The sequence below is a fragment of the Armigeres subalbatus genome, chromosome 3, assembly GCF_024139115.2.
Source record: "Armigeres subalbatus isolate Guangzhou_Male chromosome 3, GZ_Asu_2, whole genome shotgun sequence".
NCBI classification, from domain to species: domain Eukaryota; kingdom Metazoa; phylum Arthropoda; class Insecta; order Diptera; family Culicidae; genus Armigeres; species Armigeres subalbatus.
Window position 1 is genome coordinate 211,520,491 of NC_085141.1, and position 24,720 is coordinate 211,545,210.

At 43.6% G+C, this 24,720-nt stretch overlaps 1 protein-coding gene across 1 annotated transcript in view; it reads left to right on the forward strand.

Annotated features, from left to right (window-relative positions):
- The first annotated feature begins 1,424 nt into the window (after positions 1-1,424).
- LOC134219102 (uncharacterized) overlaps positions 1,425-24,720 on the forward strand; it is a 434,839-nt gene continuing 411,543 nt past the window's right edge. Inside the window, exon 1 of the mRNA XM_062697795.1 lies at positions 1,425-2,024. The gene's annotated coding sequence lies outside the window, so the exon portion shown is untranslated. The remainder of the gene's footprint in view (positions 2,025-24,720) is intronic.

Genomic DNA, 24,720 nt, shown 5'->3' on the forward strand with positions numbered 1-24,720 from the left:
TGTCTCCCAGTCGACATCGCGCCGAACGTATTCATTCCGCTCGCAACCGGATCGAAAATCAAGGAAACCGGGTGCCGCGGAGTAGTAATCAAGTCATAAATTCATTCGAATGACGCATCTGTTTCGATGGAATTGGACACATTTAGTGGAATACCGCACGGAGCGATACATCAGTCCATTCGATACCATATAATCCTTTTACACGACATTCATCAATCCAATTTGGATTCCGGTGCAGTCGATTGAGCTTGTTCGGCATTAATCGAATTTAATTAGGATAATGGTACATTCCGAATTGCGCCATGGGAGATAAAAAAAAGTGCGTCAAGTACCATTCGCGAGGAACCGGCTGACTGTGGATGGAAATGAAATGACTTTTTTAATTGGGGTTACGAGTCTCCGATTAAACGCGACCTGAAGCAGCCGGGTTGAACTCCAGACAGGTCAGATTTTTATGATCTTAATTAGTAGTGAAAACATCATTTTCAATTGTAAAGCATGGGGTAACTTTTTGACTTAATTTATTTATTTGGTGGATACATAGCCTGTAGGGCAGCTTAAAACAAATGAGCTTAAAACAAATGTTGCTGTTTTTCCGTTTATGTTGTATAAGAGTTAATCGTTAATTTTTATAATACTGAACATATTTATGATTGAATAGATCCCTCATTGATCATGTTTATTGAATCTTATTTTGCTGAACAGAACATTCGAGTGAATATTGTTCAACTTAATTCTATCACTTGATTATAATTTCACAGACGTTTTTCGATCACCATCACTGATGCAAGTACGAAACGCTAACCTTATTGTTGATGTCGAATTACCGTAAAGTTTTCAATTTGTGGAAATCAATGGAATAGTACTTAGTCATATTGTGATCAATAGTCATTTTCAGTTCCAAAAATATTTTTCTATTGTCGAACAAAACAATAAAAAACGGCAATGGCCACGTCCTTACCGCTATCAAGGAAAGAAAGGAGAAAAGATGAATATCGTGTGTTCAAGAAACAGAATATTGTGTGATCCCAATCAGAATTTGTAGATGGATTTGGGTTTTCGATTAGTATCTAAGTGGATTTGTATTAAGATTGGTTGATTGTGAATTTGAAATTTAGATTGGCAATTGTTGGACATTTCAATATAGTCTGCCCCAATTCAAAGCTCTTTTCATCGTGCATTTTGGCAACACTTTCGTGGAAATCTCATCAATCAATGTGCGCAACGCCGCACCGCCCGGCCATCGAGTGTAGATAATCGGAATGTTTTCTGGCCGGAGAGTGTTCTGGGAACGACTGGGAATTTTTCCCTCAGAGACTGTTTTCTTGGTCAGCCGCTTTTCCGCTCTTGGTCAGATCACACACTCATACAAGCCCACTCCATGTTGGATTTCCCCATACTACAGCTGGTAAGATCATCATCAGCGCCAGCCGGACAACGCGCGGTTCGCGGAGCGATATTTTCGGTTTTTGAGAATTCCTGCATTAGCGTGAGATTTTTTTTTAATAATTTCGTGCACCGCCGGTCGTCGATAGTTTTCCTCGAAGATTTCGAGTGGGCTGACCTGCCGTTGGGTCGCGGTTCGGTTTTTGATATTTTTCTGTGGTCTAAGTGGGGAGAAACAAATTGTTAATCCGCTGCTTGAGTGCGGAAAGCAATTTCGATATGTTTCCATGGTGACGTTAATGGAATTCCTCATCAACTTGGATCGAGACGACGCGGACACGTTCATGGCATACTAATTTCTGAGTTGCACAAAGGGCAAAGTCACCCCTTGTCGTTGTCGCGAAAGTGTTGAGCAAGCTGGCCTGGAAAGGCGTGACATTGGATCTAACCAAGTGCCCTCCTGCTGATTCAGAAGAAGTTTTCACGTGTTGCCTGGTGAAAGTGAGGCGAATAAATCAAAAATCTCATACCTTGCCAGGAGTGAGGATTTGGCTGGGTAAACTTTACAGAAGTGTCATCAATTTTGGGTGTTCCGAAAAAAGTGTGATCTTTATTCCGTTGTAAGGGCTTTCGACACGGTAAGAGTATCCGATGTTTGATTGTTATATTTCTGAAGGAAGTTTTCTAGGCTTACAGTATCAAGCGTTTTGTGCAGGCATAATTTCATAGGAATTTTAATACAGTGATTTACAAAGCTTACAAAGCTTATTCAGTTGAATCTTTCCATTGGTCTGAATGTCAAGTTTGTATTATTCCATTATATTCATTTTATTATGGCAAAATGTTATTATTCTTTTTGTGCATTATAATACTGGTAATTTTTTTGAGACCGTGGGTATTCGTGGGTCGGTGAGTAATCGCGGGTTTAAAACCAGTAGAATCTGCGTATTTTTGTAATCCACCAAACACTAGCTAATATCGCATACCCTTGTTCAGCAGCCCAATACGTGCAACTGGTGCCGGTTGCAAGTTATGGGCCGAGAGAGAGAAAATGGCTTTTGCAATGTAAACGAATGAAGCTTGGATACTGATGGAAAAGTGTTTTCGATGGAAAATGTTTTTCTTGTGCGGGTGGCAGCGCCAGTGTTGGTGATTAGTAGAATAAACGTGTTCGCGCGGGTGCTGAGTGCCAAGACGGTGTGTGAGAAAGCCGTCAATAACAATTTTCAAACTTCATGAACAAGTATTTGATTTGCTCTCGTGCTGCTGAGCCGTACCTGGCGTCTATCAATGTGGTGGTCGCATTTCCAAAAATAACATTCAAAAGATACACAGATCGGTTTTCGGTAGATTCGGCGGGAGCACAGCGCAGTCTTCCCGATTCTATCGGTATTGGGAGGCAACGAGGATTATCGCTTTATGAGCAAACGTGACGGCGAAAAGGTGCGCGGAGAATAGAGCAGCAACGGATCGAGTACCCCCCAACTCACCCACTTGTTTGTTTTGCCGGCGTGTTTTGACTTCAAATAAACGAGATAATTAGCGGTTGATTAACAGCCAGCTATCAAAATCAGGTAAATGCAACATAAGATAAACACCGCGCCCTTGTTTACTCTAGTAGTTTGTTGAAAATCCATTTAACGACTGTTCTCCAGCAGATGTTTGTAATGTTCCACAGCATTTAGTTAAGAGGTGTGATTCAGAAGTGGCCGTTTACCACTCACAGCGGTTTATAAAAGAGAAATATTATCTTAGTTTGTCCTACTGGACTATCTTTGGGCTTAACCCTGGATGTATGGCACGGAATAGGGACAAAGAAGTAAAAGTGCAGTGTGGCGTAATCCCTGAAAGAAATTTATGGAAGCTGATAAAAATATATTTCAAGTCATCGTAACTGTTTTGTGAGGCAGTCCGATGAATCCAACTGGCACATTATTGGCATGACTTCAAACAGATAGAGCAAAAAGATTCATTTAGCTCGTTTGTGACTTTTCTACCTCTTGTACACTATGCGTGTTTGGTAAACTTCAAAAAAATTTGAATGATAACCAGCACCTGGAGAGCCATAATGATACATCGTACAAAGTAATCGAAAATCAAAAAATCTACAAAAAATCAAAATTTTCAATTGAAATTCATTGGAATTTCCCCGGGAACATCTTAGGAACTACCATGCGAAACATGGCTTGAAATGGCTTGAATCATACCTAACTGACCGCCAACAAATTATCAAATTTAATGGACACAAATCAAAACCAACTTCGTAAATGATATCGTTCCGCAGCGTGTTGATTCACCTGAAATCTTATCAAAATTAATCTTTAATCTTCTTCTATATACATAAAAATGAATTTCTGTCTGTCTGTGCCTTATAGACTCGGAAACTACTGAACCGATCGACGTGAAAATTTGTATGTAGAGGTTTTTGGGCCGGGGAAGGTTCTTAAGATGGTTCGAGACCCCTCCCCGCTTTGGAAAGGGGGGCTCCCATACAAATGAAACACCAATTTCTTCATAACTCGAGATCTAATCAGAAAATAAATCAATTTTAGGCGAAACGAAGTTCGTCGGGTCTGCTAGTATATAATATAAAAGTTATATTCTTTCAAGGCAACTTCGTAATCGTACCTTATTTATAACAAACTATCATCGAACAAATTATGCCAAATTTGGACCTTTGAATCGAATAATGGACATCAACACTGCGAAGCTATCGACTTTACAATGTCTCGGCAGAATCTTAAAACATATTTTAATAGAATTCGAAATCGCAACACATAAGACAAAAGATATAACATTTTTTATCTGTACTAGGGGAACCGACGGCTTTGGCAGGTTTTGTTCTATTATTGGCAGGGGGGTTTTTGTCGACCGACATTTATGAAATTTGGTCACAATATTCTTTGATATGCAAAGAATGTTTGGGCCAAATTTGAGCATAATCAGTCATAAAAAAGCCCCCTGCCAATAATAGAACAAAACCTGCCAAAGCCGTCATTACCGCTATTTAATCTCTAGTTAATTTTTATTATAAATATATGTTAAATATTTCACAATTTATGTATATTAGCATTAAGAAATGAAAAATTATGTATATTTATATGTACTAGTCTACGACGGTTGACGAAATAAATAAATAAATAAATAAATAAATGAATCCATATTCACCTCATCGCGAAGCAAATAAATACAGCACCAATTTCGTTGCTTCTTTTTATCAACATGCGAGCTCACTGCTGAACAAATCACAAAAATAACAAACAAATCAAATTGCTTTCCATTGCTTTGTTTTTGATGGTATGAATATTGGAGCCATATGAGATGAATTCCAGGATTAGTTCCCCTATATCGCAATACTGCTTCCCAGACGAGTCGCGCTCGGTTTCTCCCACTTGCAGTAGGCTGTTAGAATTTGAATTATTGGCAAACACGTAGTAGGCTAAGACATTTGAATATGATTGTAGCAACCGAGTCACTAATAAACGCTCTCTTGGATTGCGACTGTCAATCAATGCACACGTGTGTTTCATTTAGCTAGTACATTTGGCGACGAGTGATTTTTTTTAGTTTCGAACGGATAAAGGTGTACAAGCTGCTTAGTGATTAGCATACAACATCGGATTCAAGAAAATGGCATCGGTAATCATATAACTAATTCAGTATTTCTTCTATAAATAATCGTGGGGAACCTTCCGAAAGCTCTAGTCCGTTTCTGATAACCAAATATAGGGTTTTAATGTTTATCCTAGTCTACTTGGAGAGAAAAAGAATCCAAAAAACCGTTGTTATGGTTACCACCGACTACTAGATTCAAATTTCGCTCAGCTTCTGTTTCCGGAAGCAGCCACTCCAAGTTACCTGACGTCCTCTACGCCTGGTCTTCTTCCACAAACTCTCTTCACTCCAACCTTATCCAACTTGGTAACTTTGGTAATTTGGAAATTAATCATCCGTTCACTTCGAAATGCATTGGTATAGTGAACGATTTTGGGCTTGATTCCCGCATCCTAGGGTCATGACATCCTTTTCCAGGTCAGCTACCTCGTATAATTAAATCATCCCGATTTCGCCACCCCTTCATGGCTGCTTGACGGTCGTGCTTCCGGCCCTCTGATGTTGGGTTGGAGGACTATGCGGTTGGCTGCCCAAGTTATTAAAAGTTCCTTTAATAGTACGTTTTCAGCTTAATCAGCTTCTCCGAGCTCTTAAAGGAACTTTTGGTTACTTGGGTGCGGTCTTATAGGGTGGTGGGCTCTACTGCAGTCACTACTGTGCTGGGAAAACCTACACATAAAGACGAGTTTTTTTCTGCCATTCACAAAAAAAATATCCCCCCCTTCAATTTTCCAAAAATATCGAGGGGGCGAAAAAGAAAACTTTTTTTATGTTTTTTTTTATTCATTTTTTATTTTGAACATTATGCATCACTGTTTTTATGTTGGTATGAAATATATCATTTAGAGACCATACATTAGTCACCAAGAGTATTTACTTCTAGACCAACATTTGAAAAGGGCGCCAATTTTTTTTTGTCTACGTGTATGGTCTAGACTATAGGCATAACTATTCTATATCCTATCAGGTCACGAATATTAAGGGGAATCTTGCTTACAGATTCCGTCTAAGCTTCCTTGCTATATGTGGCCGACCCATTTCCATACACGATCTCGAACATCTACTTTTATCGGTATTTGATGGCTTTTATGTTGCTCAGCTATAAGGCCGTCCGAATTATAAATATTAGACATCATTAGGGGCGCTCCTTAGCCGTGCGGTAAGATGCGCGGCTACAAAGCAAGACCATGCTGAGGGTGGCTGGGTTCGATTCCCGGTGCCGGTCTAGATAATTTTCGGCTTGGAAATTGTCTCGACTTCCCTGGGCATAAAAGTATCATCGTGCTAGCCTCATCATATACGAATGCAGAAATGGTAACTTGGCTTGGAAACCTCGCGGTTAATAACTACGGAAGTGCTTAATGAACACTAAGCTGCGAGGCGGCAATGTCCCAGTGGGGGATGTAATGCCAACGAAGAAGAGAAGAAGAAGAGACATCATCTAATCGACTCTTAGCGCGAAACAACGGACACGAATAGAAACATGGAACGTTTTAACCCTAGCCCAGCAGGATAAATTGGCACAACTAGCCAATGAGGCACGCCGCATGAAGCTTGAGATCCTGGGACTGAGTGAACTCCTTTGGCCAAACTTTGGAGAACACAGAACGGCGTCGGGACAAGTTCTGCTATACTCTGGTTTAGGAGGTGAACACGCCCCCGGCATCGCGGAGTTGTCTTCCTACTAAGTGCTCAGACACAGTCTGCGCTTATGAAGTGGGAACCTATAACTGAAAGGATAATCGTTGCCAGATTTAGAACACGAGTCCGAAACCTTACTATAATCCAATGTTATGCGCCAATCGATGCTGCCGATCTGCAAGACAAAGAGAACTTCTACAGTCAACTCAATTCCGTCGTAGATAGAATCCCGCATCGACCGGTTCACAAGGTCACGTGGGTCTCCCGTGACGGCTTTACAGAAAATCAAATCGACCACATCTGCATCAGTCGAAAATGGAAACGGAGCCTTCTTGATGTACGGAATAAACGTAGTGCCGATATCGCGTCTGATCATCACCTACTCATCGGCGAAATACGCCTGCGCATTGCGCGAATTCGTCGGCAGGAGGAAAGAGTTGGGCGTCGATTCAACACACGCTGACTGGAAGATGCCACGCTGAAACGGTCCTTCATTGAAGAACTGGAGACGCGTGCTGCAGATATTACGGAAGGTGGCAGCGTGGAAGACCAATGGACCGCCATCAAGAATGCCTTCATCGCCACCAGTGAGAATAATTTGGGCGAACTGCACACCCACAGGAAATAATGGTTCACAGATGTGACCTGGAGGAAGATAAAGAAGCGGAGAGAAGCCAAAGCCGCGATAGAGCGATCAAAGACCAGAGGAGCCAAAGATTTAGCCCGTCAACGATACTCAGCTCTGGAGAAGAAAGTAAAACGCTCATGTCGACGGGATAAGCGAGCGTGGGCGGACTCTCTGGCCGACGAAGGAGAGAGAGCCGCAGCAACCGGGGACATTCGCTTCCTCTACGATATCTCACGACGCTTAAGCGGGGCGAAGATGAATACAACGATGCCTGTGAAAGACGCGAATGATCAGTTATTGATCGACCCAACTGACCAGCTGAAACGCTGGTTCGAGCACTTCGAACAACTTTTTCAAGTGCCAGCCAGGCCATCACCACCTCGGCATGAACTGCCTTGGATCCGACGTATAACACGTGTCAATACCGAAGCTCCATCACTGCTAGAGATTCAAACAGCCATCCAAAGCATGAAATCGAATAAAGCCCCAGGGGTCGACCGCATATCAGCCGAGATGCTCAAAGCTGACCCCATGACATCCGCTCAACTACTGCATCGTTTATTTCGTAATATCGGGGACACCGCAACTTTCCCGGTCGACTGGATGCAAGGTATCTTAGTGAAGGTGCCCAAAAAGGGTGACCTGACTGTATGCGATAACTGGCGAGGCATTATGTTGCTGTGTACCGTTCTCAAAGTTCTATGCAAAATTATCCTAGCCCGGATTCAGGAGAAGATCGATGCGACTCTCCGGCGGCAGAAGGCCGGATTCCGTGCCGGAATATCCTGTGTGGACCATATTGTCACGCTCCGCATCATTCTGGAGCAGGTCAACGAATTCCAAAAAACCCTTTACTTGGTATTCATTGACTACGAAAAAGCTTTCGACCGTCTCAATCACGAGAATATGTGGGGCGCCCTGAGACGCAAGGGAGTTCCTGAGAAAATCATCGGCCTCATCGAAGCACAGTACGAGGCCTTTTCGTGTAGAGTGCTGCACAATGGGGTCCTGTCCGACCCTATCCGGGTAGTAGCCGGAGTGAGGCAAGGATGTACTCTATCACCGTTACTGTTCCTCATCGTAATCGATGAGATTCTGGTAGATGCGATTGACCGTGAACCAAACCGCGGGCTGTTATGGCAGCCTATAACCATGGAGCACCTAAACGACTTCGAATTGGCTGATGACGTTGCACTCCTCGCGCAACGGCGCTCTGATATGCAGAGTAAGCTCAACGACCTTGCCGAGCGCTCCTCTTCGGCGGGGTTAGTCATCAACGTCAACAAAACCAAATCGTTGGATGTAAACACGGTAACTCCTTCCAGTTTCACAGTCGCCGGGCAACCAGTGGAGAATGTTGAAAGCTTTCAATATCTTGGCAAGAAAGCAAGAAAGCAAGGGCTGCCTTTGCGAGTTTAAGTACGTTTAAATACGAATTTTCAACTCTAACGTGAAATCTGTGCTGTTATACGCTAGCGAAACATTGTGTGTATCAGTGGAGAACACTCAACGGCTGCAGGTGTTCATTAACAGATGCCTGTGGTATATAATTCGGGCCTGGTGGCCTCACAACTGGATCTCAAACAACGAGATCCATCGTCGTTGTCACCAGAGGCCGATAGCAACAGAAATTTGGGATTGGAAGTGGGGCTGGGTCGGCCACACTCTACGTAGGGCGGAAACGAAATCTGTAAACAAGCATTAGACTGGAACCCAGCGGGACATCGCAGCAGAGGCAGACCCAGAGGCTCATTGCGGCGAAGCCTCAATAAAGAAATAAAAGAAGTCGACCGAAATCTAACCTGGCAACAGGTTAAAGCGATAGCCGGGCCATGCTCAGGGTGGAGATCTTTCAAGTCGGCCCTTTGCACCACCGGAGGATCCATAAGTAAGTAAAAAATAGACATCATCTGCTTTATCTTTTCCTATACACGTTTTAGTATAGAGTGATACATACGCACTTTGGTGCGTGGATCAATCCGGTTGGATCTCCAAATATTTAGAAAATCTAAATGACACCCAGTATAGAAAGACGTAAGTCCTACGTCAAAAAGCGGGAAGGTAGCCCCAGCCTTTCTGTCTCGTGTTTTTTTCACGTCGTTCCTATAATCGCCATCTGATGATATCAGACTGTCAAGATATTGAAATCCTCCGATCGTCCGGCTACTGCAAAATTGGTGAGAATTGGTGGTGAGCCCCTCCGCAAAGAAGCATACAGTCAGCTCGTTGAGGCCATTCCATATAAAAGAGCGTTGCAGTTCTAATATAGCGTTTCGTGATGGTGAGCTAAATAAGAGTATCCTAGATGTTCCACAACAATACATAAACTGCCAATAAAGCAGCTCAAGGTATGGTACACGATCAAACAAACCCACCAAATTCTTATCGATTAGGCTGAGAAGTAGCAATGTAGATGAAATGCATCCTTGCCTCATATCAGCAACTATCCGAATGGGGTCAGACAAAAATCTGAAAATCCCTTGCATCCCTGGGCGCCAAACAGATTTTCGTGATTCAGACAACAGAAATCCCTTCCGTAGTCAATAAATAGCAAATAAAGGGACACTTCCAACTTGTTGACCTGCTCGAGATGATGCGGAGTGGTGCAAACTATTGCATAATAGATGCTACAATATTCGCACATGCAGCATTGGGTCAGACCTGAACAGCTCCTCCACCTTAGATTTCATGCTTCGGATGGCAGCTTTTTTAAGAATACTGACTGAGACTTGAACAAGCTGTTTGAAGTGCTTGAACCAACATTTCAGCTGTCCAAGACAGTGAGTAATTAAGACAAAAATCTACGAATGCTGCAGCCATCCTTTCTTCATCGGTCAGGAAGTCCACCCATGCCCGCCTTTCCTGTCTGCAGCAGCGCCTGATACCTACTTACAGAGATACATACCGTTGAGACGGGACTCTGCCTTTACTTCTCCTCTCAATCTTCCGTCGGGTTACATCTGTAATCCATTCTTTTCGCTGAGTGCACAGCTCACCCATGTTGTTCTCGCCAGTTTTGATGAAAGCCGCCCGTGATCGCCGCCCATTTCCCTTCTACGCTGCCACCTTCCAGAACATCTCCTATCCGAATTTCCAAGTTCATCAACGAACAATCTTTTCACAGCTGGATCTTCTACTCAATCTATTTTGATTCGTCGCCGGGCAAACAGTGGAGAAGGTCGAAAACCAAAGCCAGTTAACGTCGGGCGGCAGAGCAAGATCAACATAGAACATGGAGATCCAATCGGTCTAGGCAATGCACCAAACCTCTAATACTCTACTCTAACGTGAAATCTGTGGCGCCAGTGAGACTTGGTGCGTATTAGAAGAGATCACATAGATTGGCAAGTATTCATAAACCGATGTCTACGTTTTACATCTCGGGCCAGGGGGGGCTCACAACTTGATGCCGAATGCTGAGTCCCATCGACACCACGAAAGAACAACGGAATTCACAAGCAAGCGCTGAGTTGGAATATGGCAGGACATCGCAGCAGAAACAGACCTAGGATGTCCTGGCGACGAAACCCTAATAGAGAAATAAACGAAGTCGATAGAAATCAGAATTGGGCCCAATAGTCAAGGATGGAGATCTTTTACGTTGGCCCTACGTACCCCTAAAGGTGTTCAGAACACAAGAGTGAGTGTCTGAGAATTGGATCCCACTTAATGAGTGCCACATGCACTTGGATGCAGAGAAGGATCAATCCCAAGGTGTATTGTGTAACTAATCAATATAGCTAATCAATTTTTACAAATAGAGATTTATTTTAGAACTTGTTCGGAAGAATTTTTGATTTTCCATAAAACAAGTGGAACTGTAACTCTCAAAAGGCAAGATTGTTTTCAGTTTATCGTACCTTGGCTTTGAGTAAGGTAACCGAAAATCTGCAACCAGATACTGAGAAGACATCTCACCCTTGCAGCACAATCCAGACAGATTTGGTTGCATCAACTCAAATGTGACTAAATTCGGTTGCATATAGGTAACATAAACTTTTATGCAACATGTGTGCTGCTCGGGCAGATCGTTTGGAGGTCGGGAAGCACCCAGGCAGCAACCGCCGTGTATGAGAAATGAAATCCATACGACTAAATAGAAACATTCGTGCTCATCCGCGCATGTTTCTTGGATGAGTGAGTTTTACGTCCATTGCATCATCTTTACGGATTTGTCCGAGGTCGTATCTATGCCGCTAATAAGTAGCATATTATTCCAAAAAAATTAGGAATGTGGGCATGGTGATATGACGTGCTCCACCGATTCTACTTCAGACTTCTTCTATGTATTCCGTATAGTATACAAGGCACGCCCAGTGGTTTCTACTCCTATTATGGCAATGGCTCTTCATCAACTCGCTTGATTTCGTCTGATCGAAACAAAAAATAAACATCCTGATTGGAAATTGTTAAGCTCTATATTCACTGACTCGGAATAAACACTATCGTAACGGACCTGCTTTCCGTATTTTCCAGCTGAGCATGAATATGAGCATAAGCATGACCTAGTTGCTTCTCCGAAAATGACAGCAGAATTTAATCTCCCGTCCCGTACATCGAAAATCTCCAGATTTAAGGCCTGATATGATGGATTCGTTTTTGGATTGAATATATGTCGATGTAAGAGGATAGATTTCGGTACACGTTACTCTATGAGGGATGCAAACACGAGAAAGGCTAAAAACATGTCACTACGCATTTGCTATACTTTGAAACCGTGATCTGCCGTCCATATCTGATTTTTATAGCCCTGTTCTTGCGTCTCTACCAATTTACAAGATTCATGAACGATTGTCTGTGTCACCAGTCGTTCGTTAGCCGTTAGAGCCAAAAAGGATTGTGATCACTGTGTATGTCTTCCACAGACTTTTTGGGCGGAAATATGTAGGCGGAATGAGTTAAAGTAGGACATAAACCAAACGAGAGAACACAAAAAGCGCTCGGCAAGCAGTCACATATGTAGCATACAGAATTCCGGGGTAAATTTGGCGGAAAATTTATGTCCAGTCATATTCGTGTCAAGTAACGAACGGCAGCACAATCCAGCTTTCATGCAAGGAAACAAAAAACAGTTTCCCGGTTCCATTATCTTTTCATTTCTGTCCCACTGCTCCCATAGATGAAGATTCAAGCTCTTCTGAATGTTGACTACACTTAGCGTAGAGCAATTGCAAATATTACTCAGCGCAATGAGTCCGACCAGACGTTCCCGGAACGCACATACCGGCAGCGAAGGACTAAATCCCCCAAATTTGCACATAACTGCATCGAGCGGGGAGTAGCGAGACAATTGGAATTCAATTTATATTTCATTCGTTTTTCTATTTAATTTAAAACGAAATTATGCTAATGTATGTGCATGAAATAGAGATGATAAATTGTATAACGGCGGGTTGCTGTGCAGCATGTAGGTATTTTAGTTCCGGCATATCCAGCAATGAAACGCAGATCGAGCCACATCTAAATGAGATGCATTTTATCACGATTCTATCCTGACATTTATCGATTTATTTCAATTTCGCTAAACATTCATTTGCGCTATATCGTTGGACCGTTCGGATCGACTAGCATCGGCATTCAATGCGCGTTCTTCAATTGTTTGTTTAGCTCGAACTGTTTTTATCGTGTTTTTAAGCTTTCTCCAATATCAATGTTTACCGGAAGTACTTTCGAAAACCATAACTTTATTAACATATCGCTTCTAGCTAGTTATTTATTGATTTGTTTAATCATTATCATAATGTCAGAGGCTTATACACACCAACGTCATTTAGACATGGTTTGACGGCTGAATTTCATACATGCAACTTTTTGGGAGTTAGTTCGTTCAATTATTCATAACGATCGAAATTGGAAGTACAGCTTAAATCCGTGGAATTGATGCTCGACCAATTAGTTAGTCAATTAATTAGTCAGCATTATTTTTAATACTCACTTGTAGAGAGAATTGAACATGATCAATCTGTAAAGTTTTGGTAACGGATTTATTATAGGCCTTGGAAGACATGAGACGCGTTTTTGAGGGCACAACTCCAAAATGTGATCAATGAAAAAATAATTTGAAATCTGTGGCGCGATTATCCTTGACCAACAGTTATTCAGAAAAGACTATACGGTTTCACTAAAGAACGATAGCAAAATTAAATACGTCTTATCAAGCATCTTCCAGAGCTAAGAGAACAAAGCAGAAAGCTCATCAGTTTCCAGTGTCTCAAGATATGTCAGATACCTCCCAATAGCACTCGGACCACTCTTTTCTGATCTAAAAATTGCAATTGAAACTCCAAAATGGGAAAAGTTTGCATCTGCTGTGAATACCCAAACGATCCATTAGTGATGAAGGCGCCAACGAAATCTAATTCAAAATTTGAGCTCACGTCCGTTTCATTGGTGTCAGTTTCTGTTTTTTGACGTAGAACTACGTCTGTCTTTTCTATATTGGGGTACACTTTACGATTGCAAAAAATCGAAAAACGTCACGAAAATATGATAGACTTTGACTGTTAATATCTCAGCCGTTTCTCGGTGGATTTTCAATTTTCTTGGACCATTCGATTACGGAAGAGTCAACGCTTCATACGCATTTGCTTTTTACGCGGTTATTTTCACGGGAATCGCTTTTTATACGATTTTTTTACTCGAATCTTGGGATTTCCGCGGTTCATTCAGACATATTTTGGGATTTTCGCGGTTTTTCACGTTGTTTTAATTTACGCGGTCCATATCTTCCGCCTAAAAACCGACTTCAGTGTGTTACAATATTTATGTATGATAATATTTACTATTGAAAACTTGCTAACAGCTTAGCATTCGGTTTCGTTGAATCAGTGAATCGCGTACGAGCATCGCAATTCGCAGGCTTTTTCTCCCATAGCACTACATTCCAACTGAAATTTGGCCTGCTTTTCAACTTAGTTATCTATTAGTATTTCTTTAGTTATAAATTGAAAGCTTTGCATGAGTATGTGACAAAGTCAATGGAAACACTACGCCCAGAGTGTTGAGAATGTTTCCCACTCGAAAAAAATCCTAGATCAAATCAAGAATCTTTCTCGCAAACTCTGGATTCTGCGCCTTTGTTCGCAAGGCTAACAGGAGACTTCAATCCAGCATAGACGTCAAATTAATGCAACTTCCAGGGCTTTTAGCTGGTGTAGTTCGTTTGTGCTAACTTACACGCGCGTTTTCTCTGGACAGTTTGGGGGCGTTTGACGGCATCTTCTCGCTTACGTCTATTGATGTCAGTAGAGAGGCTCGGAATCTTCTTCGCTACTGCAGTGGATGCCATATGGGAAACTTCCTAGGTGTCTGCCGGAGTAAATGCAAAGTCTGACGCAACTGACGTGAAGCAATTATAACTTCTGTACTGCGTCTGCTCTGACTTACTCCATAGGATGAGCACCAGACGCCGTTGACAGCCCAGCTTCCACGATGGGCTTTTCTGTAATGAGCCACCGTGGCTTTAGACTGACTTAGTGGCAGGCGCTTAGTCTCTGTTCCAGTTAACGTTGTTAATGTCCATGTGATTTGTCGCCATTTTATAAATTTGGACGAGAGCTAAAACTTGCTCAAAGAATCCCATGAAGTGTAGAGATTCAACTGATATAAAATTGAATCGTGTCAGTGGTTTTTGAAATTTTGAAAAATTCGTACAGGAAGATGGATTTCCGAGATTTAACGAGGAGAGTAGACTGGCCCATGAAACAAAAAGTTCAGTTCAATCAAAGTTAATTGCCTATTTCCGGGGATTAAACCACCCGATTTGGACGTTAATTTATTAACAAAAAGTTGTCGAATTCCACGGGGCACCCCCCAGGATTGTATCTTTTGTTGCATAAGCTGGCGCAATTGATTTGAAGTTTGTATGGGGATTTCAGTCAAAATGTATAGAAAAAATATACCTCCGTCAATCATTCGATCTGGAAATTGATTTTGATTGCTCGATTGAGCTCAGAATTGCAAAAACGGCTGTTGGTATGCTACAGAACGATTTCACAGAACATTATATGATGATAAAATTAACTTTTATATAGTTTTCGGCTGATACGATTCTATCAATAAATCCAAAAATACACAATTCAGCTCCTAATAAATTAGCCGAAAGCTAAGTGAAAGTTCATTTAGTCATCGTACAACGTTCTATGAAATTGTTCTGTAGCATATCAACTGCCCTTTATGCAAATCTGAGCTCGATTGTTCGAGGTGTATTTTCTTATACATTTTGACTGAAATCCCCATACAAACTTCAAATCAATTGCGCCAGCTTATGCAACAAGCGATTGAGCTGAAATTTTGAGAGTTTGATTTTCTCACCTAAGACACAATCCTGGGGGGTGCCCCGTGGAATTCGACAATTTTTTTTTCTCCCCGTACTAAGCTGGCCAGTCTAGTGGAGACGCTTTATCAGTCAGGGTTGTACTGAATCACTCTCAAACGATAATTATTGGAATTTTTATTTAATAACTTCTCAGGTGTGAAAAAATGGCCAGTTGTCATCAGCGATAATTTTTCAAATTTTGGAATCGGTTGGTAATAAATACGAAATTATCATTTTAATGTAAACCTAAACCTATCTAATACCAATTTAATGTCAACAATGAAGTTCAATCGGATGTTTGGCATTGTGTTTAGGTGCTATAAGTGTTATAGGAAAATAGGTTTAAAAGTAGCATTTACCAATATTTCGAATCAAGATACAATTATCGATCAATTCTTACTCTCTAGCGAGTTTTTATCAATTGATAATTTGGATATGTGAACGCTTGAGAGTGTTGTTCATCCTCGATTATTTGAAAATTCAATTTTTTGTTTGTTTTTGTCTTCCTTTTCAAAAGATGGTCTAAAAATTATATACATAACCAGGGTTCGTAATGAATGCTCACTCAACCTCAGGAGCACAGGATAAACAACGAAAGCAGCGATTCATCCTGGGCTTGACAAAGGCTTGCTTTGGTCTCATCGCACAGAAAAGTCGAAAACCTGTACATTACATACAGCTACGTAGTTCAACGTCACCTTTGCGTACAACCTGAATGGGCTGGACCTTTGAGTTTTTTCGGATGATTTTAAGTTTATACATTCCCGAATTCTTATATATTCGGAATCGAATAATCAAATATCATATTTGGTACATGTTAACTTGACAGAACTTGACTGAGTAAAATTGTATTCCCACGGAAATTTTACTCTTATCTTTTAAATTCTACTTACTGTCAATCCAATTGCTGTATTCGACTTTCTAAATATGCTTTTGATGGTGGAAAGGAAGACGTGTTCTGTCGGGGTGGAAGGACCTCGGGAAGGATGTTACGATTTTACTTTTATCTTTGTCACTTGACAAATAAATTGGGCAACGGTAATTAGCTACAAGTGGTTTTAAGGAGACGATTATGTATATACATCATGAGATACAAACAAACATGGCTTTATTCATTAATCTTGTTCAAGCGATTTCATGATTATGGTAGTAGGCAAGTAAGAGTGACAGGTATTGAGTGCACGTGACCCCTAGCACTCATGGTTTGCACCGGCTAGATGGTCTCACTTTTATGAGATCATGTTCAGTCAATTTATGTCTAGTATGTTTAGCAAGCCATTATAATCTTCTCATTCTTAAAACTATGTTTGCCTATTCTAACCTGTTATCGATGCTGATGCTGGTGTCGCTGCGGGGCCCCGAGCTGCAGCGTGCTGATTACAAAGTCGCACCTGGTCCGTTTGTGCGCGCTGTTGACTGCACGCAGGCTCGTATCTCATGAGATTGACGACAGTAGCTACTGCACGCTTAAAATCAATAACACAGAGATATGTTTGCTTCACACAAAACGGGCCTAATGCAGAACAACTCCTAGATGAGCGACAGCTACACAGCCACAAAAATAGCTCGTGTGGTTTTATTGAAGGTTGGATTTCAATATTTACAACAGTATTTGGATCCTCATGAAACAAGGAATCTGTACAAACGTTTACATGTTAAAAAAGACCGTTATCACGACCGTACGAGGCATTTTTTGCCCGTGTAACTGTCGCTCATCTAGGAGTTGTTCTGCATTAGGTCCGTTTTGTGTGAAGCAAACACATCTCTGTGTTATTGATTTTAAGCGTGCGTGCAAATGTCGCCTTAGTGCTACACAACCTCCCGTCTTAGTAGCCTTCCGCACACATACAGATACACTCGCTTTCGGTCACTCCGGTTTCGCAGGTCCTTGCACACTTAATTTTTTTTACCGGGATCTCAGCGACATGTTGAACTTTTACCGAGATTCGCACAGCCGTGCCCCAGCAAACATGTTTTTTTGCCGAGATTTCTGTCAAAATAGCTGAAAATCAGCAAATATTTTGCCGAAAATCAGCTAACAAACGTCATTTTTGCTGAAATATCAGTTTTTTATTTTGCTGGCGCACGGCTGTGCGGATTTTTGCCGAGCTGCAGAAATAAAAACTAAGTGTGTGGGTTGGTCGAATGTGTGCATCGACGGCACCGGGGAATCTCTCATTGACCAACCCAGATGTGGTAGTCCAAGGTGAAGACTCAAGTGACGAGTTTAGACGGGACTGGGCTAACAAGCAGATGGTGAAGTATGTATATCACGGCTCGTGGACGCAGGCAGTGCCACCCACGCGAGGATGTCCTTGAAATGAATTCACTGCATGCAGAAAGGCACCTTGGAAGGGAAAACGCTGACGATGGCAAATGAAACGGAAGTCCGTAAGAAAAGAGCCTTCTAGAAGAAGGCTCCTTTTACTTCACGGACAAAGTTTCCACGTAGTGCCACACACTGCGGACGCAGTTTTTGTTTCACGGGCACGAGGTCAGAACTTTCTCTATAATTCACTGCCGTGCACGTCCACCGTTAGAGCCAACTACCAGTCACCGCTATCAGCCTGGCCTAATGGCAGTTCAGTAGTTCCAGATGGAGGTTCGAGCTTGTTTCTTGAGGTTGTGGGCCTATCCTCAGGACTACTTCTTGAGCCTTTTGATGCCGAACCGGAACTGTCGTCTCCTGTGTGTATTGTATGTGTTTGTGTGCTTGCGATTCGTTGAGTGACATAAACTGTCATAAGCGGACCAGTGCTAAACAAATATGTGTGACCTCTGGAGATTGGCTACGTGTTTATGTTTTTGTTATAAATTACACGTGCAAGATGCGTTAGGCATATATATGATAAAGTTTACATAACATGCTTATTATACAGGTCGACATGACTCGTAACAAGGACTATACCCTTGCACACAATCATACGGATAATCTGGTGCCTATTGGGGGCAGCAGGGACTTTGTCCAAGGGCTTGACGACCCCTCCCCATGGCCACTGCGAGTTAGACCGGGACCATCGTCCCTAACCCCTAATCCCAAGGCGTCAAGCGACCCGTGCCGAGGGGATGCATGGCCAGGGGGGTGAAATAATAAGCTAGGCCTTTAACGGACCCTGTGGGGTACCTGGGCACCCTCCACAGTAATTGTCCCTTACCGCGTCATGCTGGGCTCTGGCGTGGTGGACCTCTTTTCCCGAGCAACTCGTGGGACCAAAATGGAAAGCCAAGTCAATTCTTCAATTAGTGGTAGTAGTGTAGGCGATAACCCCTTCGCAAGAGGTGGGTTGTTCAGGTCTCCGCCTAGGAGGCCAGAGACAATAGTCGGCAGCTCAGTGCGCAGCGCCAGCGTGGGTCACTCAACCTTCCTCTCGGCTAGAAAAACGCCGGTAGGGGTTATTGACGGCCCATGGCTTGTGGAGGCGATGAACCGCAAACGCGATGGGCTTTCGGCCTTTGAGGTGGCGACGGAACAGCTGGACGTCATCATCGACTTTGCGTCATCGAAGCATAATATCAGCAAGGACCTCAAGAGGAGCTTGCAAAAACTTCGAAAGTCGATGCTGGACGCCAAGCTGGAGAGGGCGGTCGGGACGGCCAAGTGTAAACCCGTGAAATCGGTGGAGTCGAGGTCTACCCAGTCTGAGGCCCAAGGATTCGCGGACTCGGGCAAGGTCGAATCGACCGAAGGCGTGCCAGCGAAGACGGTGGTGCCAAAGTCCACCCAGACTGAGGCTCAAGTATTTGCGGGTACGTCGGGGGTGACTGTTCCAACGGAGCAGACACAAAAACGGGGGAGACAGTCTCCAGGGGATGAGCTCCCTGGAGGCCGCTCCAAAACGCGGAGGGTTACTACCCCGAACAAGGATAGTGGGGCTGGGAAGCTGAACCCCGGCCAGGTACCTCCAAAACCGGGGGAGGAAGGACCTGGAAAGGTCCGTCCACTCAGGAAAGACGGTGGCAAGGGGTTACGACAGGCTGAAAGTTCTCAGCAGCACCAGTCTCCTGGACCCTGGTCAAGAACAAGAGGAAACCGAAGACGTCAAGGGCCGAAAAGAAGACCCAGGCGAATGAGGGTAGCAAGAAGTCTAAAGTAGGCGCCAATCGCTCCAGGGACGATGCCCTAGTCATCACGGCGGACGAGGCTAAGTACTCGGACGTCTTGAAGGCGATGAGGAGTGACGTCAAGCTCGGTGAACTCGGCGCCGACGTACGTCAAATAAGACGTACCCGGACGGGCGAGATGATCCTCGAGCTGAAGCGGGGCGTCTCGCAAAAGGGCGCCGCCTACAAGAAGTTGGCGGAGGAAGTCCTAGGCGAGACGGTCAAGGTGAGGGCACTCACGACGGAGGTGAATCTAAGGGTTAAAGACCTGGACGAGATCACCGAAGTCGAAGAGCTCGTCACGGCACTGCGGCGACAGTGTGAAGTGGAGACGCCCACCGCAGCCGTTTGGCTACGGAAAGGTCCGGCAGGGACGCAGGTAGCATTGGTTCGGCTATCTGCAGCGGACGCCTCCAAGGTAGTCAAGTTAGGGAGCGTCAAAGTGGGATGGTCGGTATGCCCTGTGCGCATATACGAGCAACCCGAAGTTTGCTTCAAGTGCCTGGAACCGGGGCACAAGCAATGGGACTGCAAAGGCCCTGACAGAAGCAATCTCTGCCGACGCTGCGGATTAGAGGGACATAAGGCACAATGCTGCACGAACCCTCCCAATTGTTTGATTTGTTCCAGCAAAGCTGTGTACAGCAAGCACCCCATGGGGGTTCGATGTGAGCGGCGTTTAAGCGTGCTGCAAAATCAAAATGCAGGTAACGCAGCTGGCTTGCTCGGCCTCGCCCGAGTGTTTGGTGTGCGCAGGTTTAGAGGAAACGGCGGAACACGTGTTGTTCGTGTGCTCACGTTTTCGCGCAATGCGTGACCACATGCTTGCCACATGTGGTCTGGACACTACCCCGGACAACCTAGTTCGGAGGATGAGTAAAGCTGAAGTTGGCTGGAACGCCGTTTTATCGGCTATCGCCCAAATCGTCTCGGAGCTACACAGAAGGTGGCGCGTGGACTCAAAGATGGTTAGTTCAGGCGCAAATAAGAGGTGGTCCAAGGGATCGGAGTCGGCTTCATGGGTCATACCGGTGGTCATGCTCTGTGGTCGAACTCGATCCTTTTACCTTACAAGTGGCCGCGCGAAGAACAACATGGTATCGTCGCTTTCGCGGCGTTGGTCAACCGGGCGGGTTCCGAGCCCGAGGACGGAAAAGGGTCCTCGTCAAGGCTGGGGCAGGCGTAGGCACCGCGTCGGCAAATCCCTCTGTGTGCTGGTGAATAGGCCCTATCGCAGAAAGGTCAATTTGGGGTGCACGCGGCATCATCATTCTTGATACCAGTCGTACAGAGGGAAGCAGGTGCGAAGACGACCCTTCCCACCTTCCGAGAACATAGGGCGTGGTAAGGCCACCTGGAAAGTTGGCAACGCGCTGGCAAGATACCATGGTGTTCTTCTAAAAAAGCGAGTCACGATGTTCGATGCTGCAAGGACACGCAGCTAACCTCGAAGGTGCGTTGTGCACTGGGCCCCCTTTGAAGCATTACTTTCTGGTTGTACTGAAGGGACGATGGGCTTGGCGGCAATGGAAACGGTTTAGCGGGTCGGGAATGTAGTCCTGCCTCCCTAGGTGATCCCTAACCCCGCATTTCCTGGTCAACCCAGGATGTCTGTTGAGCAGATTCCCCCTCCATTGTTTAGGAAGAAAAAAAAAATAATCTGGTGCCTATTATTATAACGGCACATGTGGCGTGATTTTTTGTGAAAACTCATGTGAATATGTACGTTATGTGGAAGATATTGATTTGGAAAATGTATTGGAGGTAACCACTTTCCCTTCGATGGAACTCGAACCCATGACCCTACAGTACGCTCAGGGCCGGATTTAGCCGGAAGGGGGCCCCGGGGCGACGGTATGTGGGGGCCCCAAAATGTACAAAAAAGGTTGGTTTTGGTACATAAGATTTAAGGGGGCCCGGAGCCACGGCCCCCGCCCCCCCCATAAATCCGGCCCTGAGTACGCTAGACTGGTGTTTTAACCAACTAAGCTACGAAGGACCTCCGTCGGCCTCCGCAACCTAGTGGCTACTGAACGAGCTCGAGATTCCCAAATTGGACGCATAGTCAAATCACTCAAATCCATTTCCACATGTGTATAGTACACGTTCACATTAGAGGAGCGTAAGTATTTAGAATGTCTGGCTGCCCCATTGTTTCCTATTGAAAATTGGCCAGATCGGACTATGGGCTCATAAGTTATGGCCAAAATACTTTTTTTCACACCAAAGATCACTCGGAAAAAAACGAGAAAGGCACAATCTCCGCTAGGTGGATTAATCTGTTTTTTTTTTAATTTAGTTAACATCTGAACAGATAACACTGAATAAACTTTTTGACACCACAATACACATTCTCTCTATCTTCGGATACGCCCCACGCTCGCCAAGTCGTTCTGCACCTGGTCACCCCACATTGGTCGTTGTTGTGGGGTTTGAGTAAAATGCCTTCAGCGTGTTATAATAGATTCACACATCAGTGTGTCAATCGATGAGCAGTAAGCCATGATTTTGCTCTTCCAGTCAGGCCTCTGCGGCGTGCACATGCTTCCACGGGGAGTCGCCGTCATAACTTCGTTGCGGCCATTTAGGACCCCACATTTTGGCGATCCTGCCAGTCGATTTTTTGGATCCTGTCGCTGATTTCATGAGGTGAGTTGAATTCAAGTGGTTAAATTGTGATGAGTGATATATTTCAGTTTGCAAAATCATAAGGCGCGTCTCGAAGACCGTCGGAAAATGGTTTGTGGTTTGCTAAATCACAAGACGCGTCTCGAAGACCGTCGGAAAATGGTTTGTGGTTTGCGAAACCACAAGACGCGTCTCGAAGACCATCGGAAAATGGTTTGTGGTTTGCTAAACCACAAGACGCGTCGTCGGAAATTTATGGTGGCCCGTCTGAAAGACCGCTGGAAAAATGGTTTGCGGTTTGAAGAATATTAAAGCCTCGCCTGGAAGACCGTAAGAAATTGGTTTGTGGTTTGCAAAATTACAATGCGCCTCTTGGAGATCGGTGGAAAAGGTTTGTGGTTTAGAAAACAATAAGGCGTGTCTGAAAGCTGGCCGAAAAAAATGTATTGTTGTTTGTGAAAGTACAAGGTGAGTATGGAAGACCAACGGAAAATGGTTTACGATCTAGAAAATTTCAAAGTCCTGCGAGCATTGATTTTGATTTAAACAAATAGAGATTACATGAAGCCACTTGGCAACGTACATGAGACTACCAGTAGAGCTTATATAACGAAATCTGAGAGAAATGGAGAAATATTCAATGCTGTACTGTTCGAAACTGTTCGGAAAGCCAAATATATTATCTAGAAATTCATCATGGAATTTACTGACTTAGCAGCCATAGCGGGATTACCTGTAGGAACAGATATCTTGGAATTTGAAAAATTAATAAGGTTGCCGGATTTTACAAAGCTATTCGGAAGTTCGAATTCATTATGCGTAAGATTAGTTTGGAGTTATTAGCTAGCAATACTAGTTGATGACAAATGGTTGATGGTGTACTGTACGCGAAACTAAAAGTTGGGACAAATGTACGGATTTGAATTGGATTTGGATTAGGTTTGGATCTGGATTGGATTTGGATTGGATTTGGATTGGATTTGGATTGGATTTGGATTGGATTTGGATTGGATTTGGATTGGATTTGGATTGGATTTGGATTGGATTTGGATTGGATTTGGATTGGATTTGGGTTGGATTTGGATTGGAGTTGGATTGGATTTGGAATGGATTTGGATTAGATGTGGATTGGATTTGGATTGGATTTGCATTGGATTTGGATTGGATTTGGATTGGAGATGGATTGGATTTGGATTGGATTTGAATTAGATATGGATTGAGTTTGGATTGGATTTGGATTGAGTTTGGATTCAAATTAGATTTGGATTGGATTAGCATTGGATTTGATTTGGATTGAATTTGGATTAGCATGAATTTTCTTATCATTATTAGGTTCTTCTTAAATCCTATTAGTAATGAAGTTCAACGCCGCTTAGTTTTGGATTGCATTTGGGTAAGATTTGGAATGTTTTTTGGAAGAAATTGTCATTGTATTTGACAAACAAAAGAAGACTTCAAAAATTTAAATATCCCAGGAGAAAAACAAGCATTGCATCCTATGCCAGAAGATTTTTTTTTGCGTTTTTTAATGAGAGAAGAAGGGAAATGTGGGGTTTGAGTAAAATGCCTTTAGCGTGTTATAATAGATTCACACATCAGTGTGTCAATCGACGAGCAGTAAGCCATGATTTTGCTCTTCCAGTCAGACCTCTGCGGCGTGCACACGCATCCACGGGGAGTCGCCGTCATAACTTCGTTCCGGTCATTTAGGGCCCCACAGTTGTGCTCCACGTCTTCTTGCACCTGCAGCGTCAGAAGCGAACACCATCTTTGCAGGGCTACTATCCGGAATTCTTGAAGCATGCCCTGCCCATCGTACCCTTCTAGCATTAACAACTTTCTGGATACTGAGTTCACCGTAGAGTTGCGCTAGCTCGTGATTCATTCTTCGCCGGCACCGCACCATTCTCTTGCACACCGCAAAAGATGGTCCTAAGCACGTGTCTCTTGATTTTTTCTCGAGCATGGTTCAAGTCTCATGTCCGTAGGGGACCACACATGACACATTTGGTATGGGTGTATTGGGTCAAACACAATGGAAACGTTTGCGTCACTCTGCTTCCCAAGGCGGCCCCTGTTGACCTAGTGCACCGCCTACTGGCATGTACTTTGTCTACGAAGCATTCACCGCTAGTCCAAATATTGTTGATTCACGTTTAAGGCAAGTGTAGAGGAAGGGGGTGGCAATATGCCCTTCCTAAGTAAATACTGCTTTTCATGGGTTTTTATACCTCATGCATGAGTTGAACAGTATAGCTAGCCGATGCCATAAAAAAATAAGAATATGTTAATCATATTGATTATATTAATATGTATTTTAAAAAAGTGGGGATATTTCGCTGCCGGAAAATTCATGAGGCAAAACGCCTCTTAGCAGACAGTTCTTGACCAAGTAGCACATTTC